Consider the following 12113-nt stretch of genomic DNA (forward strand, 5'->3'; position numbering starts at 1 on the left):
TATGAACTTGTCACTTTCTCTTTAGCAGGCAATTGGAATTCTATAGAGAGATAATGTTTATAGTGGGCTATCTCAAATGAAATCGAACTTGATTCATGAAACTATACACTAATAACTTACCCCACTGAACGAAAGAAGCTTATTTTAATTCCTTCAGAGAGCATGTAAACTGGGTGTAAAGCAGGTTTTTTATTGTTATAAAACATAATGAATGATCACGTTTATAGGCTATGGATTTTGTTTTGATTTGTACAGTAAATTATGCAGATGACATTGACAACATTTGTCTAATCAGTATCCTGCAACTTTTCACCTCCTTCCTTTCAAGAATATTAGATACATTACCACATACAAGAAGGTTTTTCTCTTTCTAAAAGTAGAGTCTCGCATTCAAAAATCACATTTTATGTGTTTAAAATCAGTTTCATTCACTACTTTCAAGTCCCATTTTTTTCTTTAATTTATAGTTTCATATGTCGCTGTTCTGTTCTCTACAATCAATCTGACTTGTGTTGTTCCAGACTTGTGTTTCATATTCCTTTCATTATATTGATAATAATTGGCTACCGAGAACTCACCCCTACACACAGACGTATAGTCTTGTAGAGGTATTCCAGTAACCAATTTTCAAGTGTCATATTTCTTGTAACTGTGCATTTTGGAATAATAAAGAATTTGATTTGATTTGAGAATTTGATCTATCTTGGCAATTATTGTAAACAAGGATTGGGAACCCCTGACGTAGTTCATATTTTAACCACCAGAGACTGCATAAGTCGAATCTTCAGCCAACTTCTGTTCCCCTTCCCAGTAACACTGCAGCAGTTATCGAACCTTAGACCAGTTATAGAATAGACACGCAAGGAAGTCTATAGTGAGGTCCACGTTATAATGGCAGTGAAGAAAGATAGGAGAAAAACCAAGGAGGATCGTGGAGACGAAACAATAGGCTATCCCATTGGTACACTCTGACGCTACTTTTTTCCCGTGCCGCAGTGAGGTTCATGTTATAATGGCAGTAGATAAAGATAGGAGAATAGCAATGCCGATTCTCTGCATTAATTAATTATATTTTTACACTGTCAAAAACATAATTGGCATCGTTGTGGACCTAGAAAAGGATAGTACCACCGGCTGTGTCGAATGTTAGACAAGGATAGCAAAACCAAAGTTGATCAAGTACTGTCATTATAACGTGGACCTCACTGTAGCCATCTTGGATTGACCATAATTCAAATTATGTCATTCCAATTTATGCATTTTCTCATCATTATTTACAAATGATGAAGTTATTATCAATGGCTCTAGTTGAAAATAAGTATTTGGACAAAACTGATAATACCAATGTTATTATTTATATACTTATAAAACTCAAATACCACTGACTTCTCACTGATAACGATTTTTGGAAAACTACTGTAGGCTACCATATGGATTGCAGTGATTGGAATATAGCTTCCTCATAGTCCCTAGGTGCTCACTAAGAAATAATATTCTCAGGATATTTTTACTCCACGTTATGATAGTTCTAAAGGATTAAAAATAGACCATAAGCATTGATGAATTAAGCCTTGTACACACGTCCGTACAGATTCGCGCGAACAATCGTATGTACATATGCCTCAACATTCACTGTACGTCCTTGTGGACGCGATCCACGTCTTCGACCATTAATATAATAGACACGGCTTCCCAATACCTCCACAATACATTGAGCAGAAGCAAACATAAACAGCCGTATGACGTCACATGAAGGAGCAAAATGGCTGGATATTCTTGTACGGTATAGGCACGCTATCATATTTTTGTATTGTAATCAATTACCAGATGGTGATTTCTTTAAAAAATGGTGTTCTTAATTAATCTTAATCTTAAATTAATAGCTCCCTCTATCACTTATCATATAGATGAGTATTATTAATATTATGTACCTAATTTATACAAGTAGTCTAGTTTTTTAAGCTCTTCATCTACACATCTAAATCTTCATGAAGAATGTACTTTTTGTAATATAATATGTAGAGTTTTATTTTTTTTCAAATTATTCATAATAGTAGATAGCAAAGATCACTGCCTCTATTAATGCGCTTAATAATTCACGAAAGTTGTATGAACAAAGTTGTAGAATTAAGAGCTCCCTCTATCACTTATTATATAGATGAGTATTATTAATATTATGTACCTAATTTATACAAGTAGTCTAGTTTTTTAAGCTCTTCATCTACTCATATAAATCTTCATGAAGAATGTACTTTTTGTAATATAATATGTAGAGTTTTATTTTTGAAAAAACTATTTATACCTACTTAATTTTGATAAATAATTTTTCATGCTCTCCATCTATTCTTCTGTTAACATATCTGTAAACTACTACTCTATTAATCATAGAATGCAATAAATTATTGTTACTGCCGATATATTTTCTACAAAGAATTTATATCATGATTATTATATTATATTGATATAATATAATGTAGTTTCATGTAATGTAATGTAATTTCAATATTGATATGTTCATTCAAATCATCCAATCCCTAATCCTTGTATTTCAGTTTTTTACCATCATAATTTTATTGTGTTTCTATGTGTGATAAGAAAATCTGTTGTGTCTAGGTCGAGAATTCAAACTCAATGTCAATATTATTCTTTTGAACAGGCTCAAGATTATGTTATTGATTGTGTGCATAACATTAAATAATTCCTGAATTTTCAATAAGTCTATTCATACTTGTTCATAGATTCTCGCGAAGAAGCAAGTTATTATCGGCTTGATAAAGCCCTGAAATAAATCTCAATACAACATAATCTGTTTAAATACGTTTACTAGGCATTATAAACATAGGCATTACGTATGTAATTATATGAATAAATAATGGATAAATCAACTTCCAATATTGATTTTTCAAATAGAATAATAAATCAGTTCAAATTCTGATTCAGAAGCTATGAAAGTGCTCATTTAGCATAGGCTGATTATGGCGTGTAGTTCGAAGTCTCTCTCATGTGACGTCACAGACCCAATTCATGTTTGCTTCAGTGACTACACTCAAGCCGTGTCTATTCTATTAATGGTCGAAGATCCACGTATGCCTCGGCATTCAAAAAGCTAATGCCGAGGCAGGTGTGCATACGGTTGTTCGCGCGAATCTGTACGGACGTGTGTACAAGGCTTTAAGCCGTACAGATTCGCGCGAACAACCGTATGCACACCTGCCTCGGCATTCACTGTACGTCCTTGTGGACGCGTTCCACGTATGCCTCGGCATTCAAAAAGCTATCTGATTTGCAGACGACACGAAGACATGATAGATGTAAATTTTCCACAACATGACAACAATGGCGTCATTCCATCATTGAAGATAATAAATTATTACAAAATGCAGCTGTATCATTTATTTATATGACTTGTATAATAAAATCGAAAATAAAACTCAACAAACGATGTTGGTGGGTTAAACGATTGTAGGTTTAAGTAAGGAAATAAATTGCTACATGACATAAGATATGAGATTGTCAATTCAAACTTTATTAGGATGTCAAAACATTATTTTGTTTATAATTATACTGAAACTAATTCAACTAGTTATCCAAACAAATGATACCATCATGAGGGAAGCAATAACTTCACAAGAACGATTGGCCCTAACTTTGAGATTCTTGGCATTAGGCGATTCATTTGTTGGTCTCCAATATCTATTCTGAATCTCAAAAAAGGAAATTTCTACAATAATTCCAGAAGTTTTGATGAACTAATCAAAGTACTTAACACTGTCCTACAAAATTGACAGTCTCCTTTAACGAAATTAGCCACAAATTGAATCAAATACTGAATTGCTGCCCATTTAAAACTAACTCTGCTCATACACATGACAAAACAAGATTCTCCAAGAAATCAGCTTCAAGATTTACCTTTAAGGAGTACTAGTTCAAAGTTTGAATAAATCTCTCTATGGATAGCCCAGCTATCTAAAACATATAATATCATATTGAAGATTACAATTTCAATTACCAACTCTGATTGATAACATAAAACAAACACAACATGATTTGATAGCCACAGTAAGATAATATGTGAGCTATACTTTTTGTAGGAACCCTGTAGAGAAGCTATTTTCACTTAAATTATGCAGTTCTAAGTTGTTAATCATGATAAAAATTATATACTCCATGCATATTTCTATTTGAATATTTGATAATCCACATATCCTACAAAATCACAAAAATCCTACAATTTACAATTAGTTATTGGATCACAATATTTGATTTGTCATTCATTAACCTAATTCATTGGAATTAGGTTATGACGCCTTCAATGTTTACGTTTTGCCTCACCCGTATGGCAAAAACGCGTCCACACGTACATTCAATGCTCGCCCGAGGCGCCTTTGAGCACGCCAAAATACCGACAGGGTTCCGGTTCGCCCACATGCCTCAGCGAACAGTGTCCACACGTGCGAATGCAAGCCCATACACGTATGCTCACCCGAGGCAAACGTACGTGTGTACACCGTTTATCTGATTTGCAGACGACACGAAGACATGGTAGATGTAGATTTTCCATATGACAACAATGGCGTCATTCCATCATTGAAGATAGTTATCACAAATTGCAGCAGTATCATTTTATTTCAATGACTTATATAATAAAATCAAAAGTAAAACTTGACAAACGATGTTGGTGGGTTGAACGATTGTAGGTTGAAGTAAGGAAATAAATTGCTACATGACATAAGATTGACAGTTCAAACTTTATTAGGTTGTCAAAAAAATTATCTTGTTAATATACTGAATCTAATTCAACTATCTAAACAATTCAGATATATTCTAAATAATTCAGTTATCTAAACAATAATGATATCATCATGAGGGAATCAATAACCCCACAAGAACGATTGGCTTTAACTTTGAGATTCTTGACATTAGGTGATTCTTTGTTGGTTTCCAATATCTATTCTGAATCTCAAAAAAAGAAAATTTCTACAATACTTCCAGAAGTTTTGATGACCTAATCAAAGCACTTAACACTGTCTCACAAAATTGACAGTCTTCTTTAAGGAAATTAGCCATAAATTGAATCAAATACTAAATTGCTGCCCATTTTAAACTAACTCTGCTCATACACATGACAAAACAAGATTCTCCAAAAGATTAGCTTCAAGATTTACCTTTAAGGGAATACTAGTTCAAAGTTTGAATAAATCTCTCTATAGATAGCCTAGCTATCTAAAACGTATAATATCATATTGAAGATTACAATTTTAATTAACAACTCTGATTGATAACATGAAACAAACACACACGGCCGACGCGTGGGCGAGGCGACCGAGGCGGTCGCCTTGGGCGCCACGGCCTGGGGGGCGCTGCGGCCTGAGGGGCGCCGCGGCACAGGGGGCGCCGCGGCCTGGGGGGCGCTTCAGCTTTGTAAAAATGTTTTTCACAATTTTGAATTTGAACAACTTGTGATGGTGAATGATCTCCAATCTTTTCCTAAATAATATCTCATTTTGGCATACAAGTTTCATTCAATATTGTTTCTGTTCATTGACTAACAAGGAATTATGCAAAATGACGGAAGAAAGAAGAATAGTGAAATTGATCGTTATCATACAATAATTATTGACAAAGCCAAAATTGTCTGCGAATCGAGATCAAGACATCCGGTGTCCAGACCGAGACTGTTCAAACAAAGATTCTGAAAATGATTCAATATAGCTTCTAATCTTTCTATCTCTATCTTTGTGTAAACAAAGTAAGGGAATTATGTTCCCATCGAATTCCAGAGTAGGCTATATACCGTAATCTGGGGTGAAGTCAGGGCCGTCGTGAAGCCAGGGCTGATACTGACACTGACTCTAATAGGTTATGTTGATGTTGACGAATTCTAGAATACAATATCGACTTGACACGAGCAATATTCGATATCGGGAAACTGATCCACTACACCCCAGCGGGTGACGCTTTTAGCTTTAGATCGACTCTATTCATTTTGATAATCAAGTATCGATCTATCGATAGGGGGAAACTATCGAGATCTATTCAGAGTCGATTGCAGGTTACAAAGAGATTAAAAATCTTACCGATTTGCATCACCAGCTGTTTGTTTTTACCTCTTTTGTTTTCTGATAATATTAATGTCTTCAAATAATTTTTTTTTTGAACCACAAGAATTTTTTTTCACGATTTTTTTTTAGAATTCAAATAGGCTATATCACTATGAATAATGAACATTTTTTGTTTTTACATATCAAGCTATCTATGACATAACAGACGACAGAAATGAGAGTGGAACACATGTGATCCACTTCACCCCACCCGATCCATTTCACCCCAGATTACGCGTGGCATGAGCATAATATTATGTACTGTATATAACCAAATAGAGTAAATACTGTAATGGCTCATTCAATTCATTATTTCATTCGAGATTTCAGTCAGTTTCTTTAGAGTCGTGGTACTGAATGTATGACAATGTTTCCGGGCTTTCCGCGTATTGAGTGAAAAGTGAGTTGTGATTTGTGATACTGTATTGATTTGAGTTTTTGATTACGGTAGAAAGAATAATCAATTAATTTATAATTAATTCTACCGTTCTATCATTCAACAAGTGTTTTAAGTAATTTCATGTTGTATGCTTTATTATTCAGTTTTTTACTATATTTATATTTTTCGAGTTGAAGGCTATTCTACTACTGTAGCTACAACCGAGAAAGCTACTTATAACCAGCAAGTGTGACATAGGCAGTAACAAAAGAGGACAAGAGATCTATATTGTTCACTGGCGGCTCGTGCCCAAGAAACAGGTGAAGTGCCCGTATATTTTACTGCACAGCACTTCACCTGTTTCGTTGGCACAAGCTGCCAGTGATATTGTTGTGTGGTTTGTTTCAAGTAGTCAGCGTGATGAGCTCATTTTAAAAGGACCGACAAGGTATTCTAAAGAGGACAAAAATTACCCAAAAAATAGTGACAATAGGCACTTTTCGAATCAGTTCCAATTCCGATTTTCGGAAGGTGGAGAAAAAACATTAAGACGATGGTTGGTTTACTCAGAAAAATTTGATTCAGTCTATTGTTTTTGTTGTAGGCTGTTTCATTCCTCATCAAAATCCTCTTTCGGCCAAACTACGGGGTTTAAAGACTGGAAAAACTTAGCAGACCGTTTAAAATCCCATGAATTGTCACAAGACCATTTTAAAAGTATGACTTTGTGGTTCGAGGCAGAAAAAAGAATTAAAGGCAACAACTCCATCAACCAGAACATTTTAAAGCAAATTCAAACGGAGGCACAGCGTTCAGAAGAGGTCTTGCGAAGGTTAGTTGAAATTACTTTGTATTTAGCTGAGCACAACATGGCATTTCGTGGATCGTCATCCAAAGTGTTTACCGTTAGCAGTATTTGTTCCATGTGGGTGCCATAGTTTAAACTTAGTTATTGCTGACGGTGCTAAGTCTTCTGTGAAATCAACTTCCTTGTTTGGAATACTCCAACGCCTCTTCACAATCTTTACAAGTTCAACAAAACGGTGATGCGTGATAAGTGATCACACTAAATAACTTACTCTAAAACAGGTGTGCGAGACATGGTGAGAAGCCAGGATCAATGCAGTACAGGCTGTTAAATACCAGTATGTGGAAGTTCGAGATGCACTGATTGAACTTGGAGATGAGACAAATGACCCTCAAACAGCTTCTGAAGCTCAATCTTTGGTGAACCAAATGGAAGATTTTTCATTTATTGTAACTCTAATGTTATGGAACGATATCCTTTTTGAAGTGAATTTAATAAGTAAAAAACTACAAGGGAAAGAAATGGACTTGAGTGACTGCTCGAAGGGGTTCAAAAAATGTTTAGAATTCTTGGGAAGATTTAGAGAAACAGGATTTGTAGATGCTGTGATCTCCGCAAAAGAAGAAGCTGCTAAACTTGGGATTGAACCTATCTTTCCTCAGAAAAGGTTACGAAAACACAAACACGTTTTTTCATATGAGTCTTCTGAAGAAGTCCATACGTCACCAGAAGAAACCTTCAAGAGGGATGTATTTCTGACCTTGGTGGATAATGTTTCGAATTCACTTGAAAAGAGATCAATTGCTTTGAAGAGTCATGAAAAAATTTGGGGATTTTTGAGCAACATTGCACAATTGCCACAAAAAGAGGCATTGAAACAAAAATGTGTTGATCTTGAAAATAACTTATATGACAGTGAAAATGGTGTATCTGATATTAATGCCAATGAACTGTACCATGAACTTCAACACGTTGGATCCATTTTGAATGATAAGAAAAATGTGACACCCAAAGAAGTATTGAATTTGATTAAAAAGTCCAACAGCAAAGACATGTTCACAAACTTGTGGGTTGCATTAAGAATTTTACTAACAATTCCCGTAACAGTGGCTAGTGCCGAACGTAGTTTTAGCAAACTCAAACTTATAAAAACTTATTTGCGCTCTACAATGGCACAAGAAAGGCTTAATTCACTCACGATACTTTCAATTGAGAATGAAATTGCAAAGGAACTCGACTTTGAAGAGATTTTAAAAACATTTGCTTATAACAAATCCAGAAGAACATATTTTAGCGTTTGAAGTTTTGAGTTTTAATGTACAGTACCTACTGAAAAGGCGAGACAATTTAACAATCCTAGAAGGAAATATCAAAACTGCTGACTGTGTATAAATAATAATTAGTTTGTTTTACTTTGTACATTGTGATAGTAAATATGATAACAAGTGGTGAGTGAGTGATCCGTTATACCATCAAGCTGGACAAAATGGAATAAAAAATTAATAAATATTTCACTGGAGATTCCCATAAATTCGCTGGAAATTCACCGGAACTCGCTGTCCTGAAGATCGTTGCTGTCCTGCCCCAGTTATTTCGTAAGTAAAATTAAATCAAAATCATTTATTGTAAGTTAATAATGTCTTCACAAAAACAAAATTCTCTCACAACAACAAGTACAATTATAAATAATAAGATCATTATAAAACAACTGGTAACTAAATTGAAAACAATAAATTTTTCTTCAAGTCCATAGAACTGTTATGAAGGTAAACTTGGCAAATTTAACCGTTTGAACAGAAAAACTGAGTCAACTATGCTTAAGAATCTGTACAAAAAGTACTCAAATTCCTCACTAACCTGATAAATTCATTTATTGTAAAAATAAATAACATATAATAGCATACAAAAATTATTTGCTAGTATAGCAGTAAAATGGGTTTGGTAATTGGTGAAAAACGTTCATTCCATTCACCAAATCACGTCTCACCCTTACATTCAAACATGAACATAGTATGTAAGCTGTAGCAGACAGCGTGGTGGTAGACATTTAAAAACGTAGGGATAGTTATAGTTGTGGGGGGGGGGCGCCGCGGTTGTTCTCGCCTCTGGGCGCTACAAACGACGCGACGGCCCTGCAAACACAAGATGATTTGATAGTCACAGTAAAATAATATTTGAGCTATACTTTCTTGTAGGAACCCTTTAGAGAAGCTTTTTTCACTTAAATTATGCAGTTCTAAATTTGTTAATCATGATACAAATTATATATTCCATGCATGTTTCTATTTAAATATTTGATAATCCACATAATCCTACAAAATTACAAAAATCCTACAATTCACAATTAGTTATTGGATCACAATTTGATTTGTCATTCATTAACCTAATTCATTGGAATTAAGCCTTGTACACACGTCCGTACAGATTTGCGCGAACAATCGTATGTACACATGCCTCGACATTCACTGTACTTCCTTGTGGACGCGTTCCACGTATGCCTCGGCCTTAGACCATTTATAGAATAGACACGTTGGGAAGCCTAGCCTTTGAAGCCAACATCTAACTGCCAAATCCGCCCACCTTGACGTCACAACCAAGCTAACAACATTGCATTGAATAACAACAATGTAAGTTAAACACCACAAACACCTACACAACAAACTTTTGTGACGTCAAGGTGGGAGGATTTGGCAGTTAGATGTTGGCTTCATCGACTTTCAGTATGAATATACAATGGGCCGTGTCTAATCTATAACTAGTCTAAGGCCTCGGCATTCAAAAAGCCATTGATATATATATAGTTAGATGACTAAGCTATACCTTCAAGCGTTTGGAAGCATGATGCCTCCTTCATTTCTCGTCGCCATTGAATATCGGGCAAGAAGTCAGGCGCCCAGACAGACTTATATGGGAAAACATCGACTTTCAGTGCGTTATATCTTTTGACATACTTGATGGATTTCAATATAATTTTTTTTCAACTTTTCGTCATTTCCATTACCATATGATACAATGATTTGTTCATTGAACATTATTTTTTACTCGACCAAACATCTAATTTAGTGAACCTACCTCACTACAGATATTGATCCATTCTATTAGAAAATGAATCTCATTTTTACAATATTTTCCTATTACCATGTATTTAGAATATGGAAAATAAAACATTTATTATAGATCGCTAATATTACCATATATTTTATTAGATGGCAAATAATAATAAATTAACTGTTATCACAATATTTCGTGAAACTGTTTCCATTCGTTTTGCAACTTAAGTATAGGTACCTAACTATACTCTATACTCCTATATTTAATATAAGATAATAGATAACTACATATTATAAGAACGGGAAAATATCGAAAAATCAATATATATCGAAAACAAAGGTCGTATCAGAGAAAATTTTACTGAACATTTTTTGTTGCAAATTGCATGTAGAACCTATGGTAGCCGGGGTTTACACCTTATCTGGGACATTCTGTATATCAATGGGAGAACATTCTCCTCTTCTCTGTGCCACTGAGTAGAAATACGTTGAAAGTCTCTCCATTTTGCCACTGACTGTACACAGCATTACTCAATTCATCCCATTGAATTAATCTAATAATTATTATCATTCCCTTGATAAAATAATCAATTTAATGTCAACTTGATCAAGAAAATATATTTTTTCATAATTTGATTCAAAAATTTGCTTTCATGACTGAGATCAGATTTTTATTTTTATACAAACCTGAAATGGCGGCTAATTTAAAAAGCTGTGATACACCAATCTGAATTTAAAAAAAAAAAAACAGAAATTGAGTTATTTGGTGGGTATTCTATTCCAATTTCCTTCAAAAATAATAGAAAAATAGAAATCCTATTTAAAAATAAGTGATTTCAATGGATTAATTCTGAAATAACTTTTCAATATTATTTATACCGGTACAAGTAGGTCTAACCTATACGGGTAGGCAACTTAAGCATGGATGAAGTCTAGGATGGTTAGTTATCAACTTTTAAAATGTCATTTCATGTATTTTAATTTGTGTTTCTCATAAGATAATGTTTAAAAATTATTTCATTGTTTCAAAAATACATTTCAAATCAATTATACGACTTGTGTACTCAAGTATTTTGATAGAACGAAGAAAAAAAAATGGTGGCTGAGAATATGGTTTGTTCAGTTTTGTACAGTCACTGTCAAAAGTAAATATAAAATATTCTGGCAAATAGACAACATTGCAAAGCAAGAGAGAGATAGTGCTATCTTTTTTGTTGTATTATAGAATCTGATATTATCAGATCACGTGGTACCGGCTTTGGCTGCCATGACAGCAGCTGTGTGATTGTTCAAAGTAGGTACTTTTGAGAAATTGAAGGCTACAAACTACAATCTGAAAACCGTATTTACTTTTCTTCAGTAATTTCATGTGAAAATGAGTAATGAATTAAAAATTATACAAGTTCCTGCTAGGAAGGCTCGAAGAAAAAGCTCAAATCCAGAAGAATGGACTAAATCCAAAAAGAAGAAAGAAAGGTGAGTGAATTCATCTTTTTATTCTAGGTTATGTCTCTGAACTGATTTTTATAGGTCATGATAGAAAGCCCAATTCATTTTACAATGAATATTTTTAATAAGGCTTTTTGAATAATATATTGTTTTAGAAATTGTAATGTGTATTCCTTGGCTAGAATTCCATATGCCAAGAACATTGTTTTAGATATTGTCCAAGTTATATTGATATTGATATTCTAGGTTAGGTTATATCGATGATTGCACTGATATCAATATAGACATTGATATCAGTGCTGAAACAATGTTCTTGGCTTATGGAA

This window comes from Nilaparvata lugens, chromosome 1 (assembly GCF_014356525.2).
Source record: "Nilaparvata lugens isolate BPH chromosome 1, ASM1435652v1, whole genome shotgun sequence".
Lineage (NCBI taxonomy): Eukaryota > Metazoa > Arthropoda > Insecta > Hemiptera > Delphacidae > Nilaparvata > Nilaparvata lugens.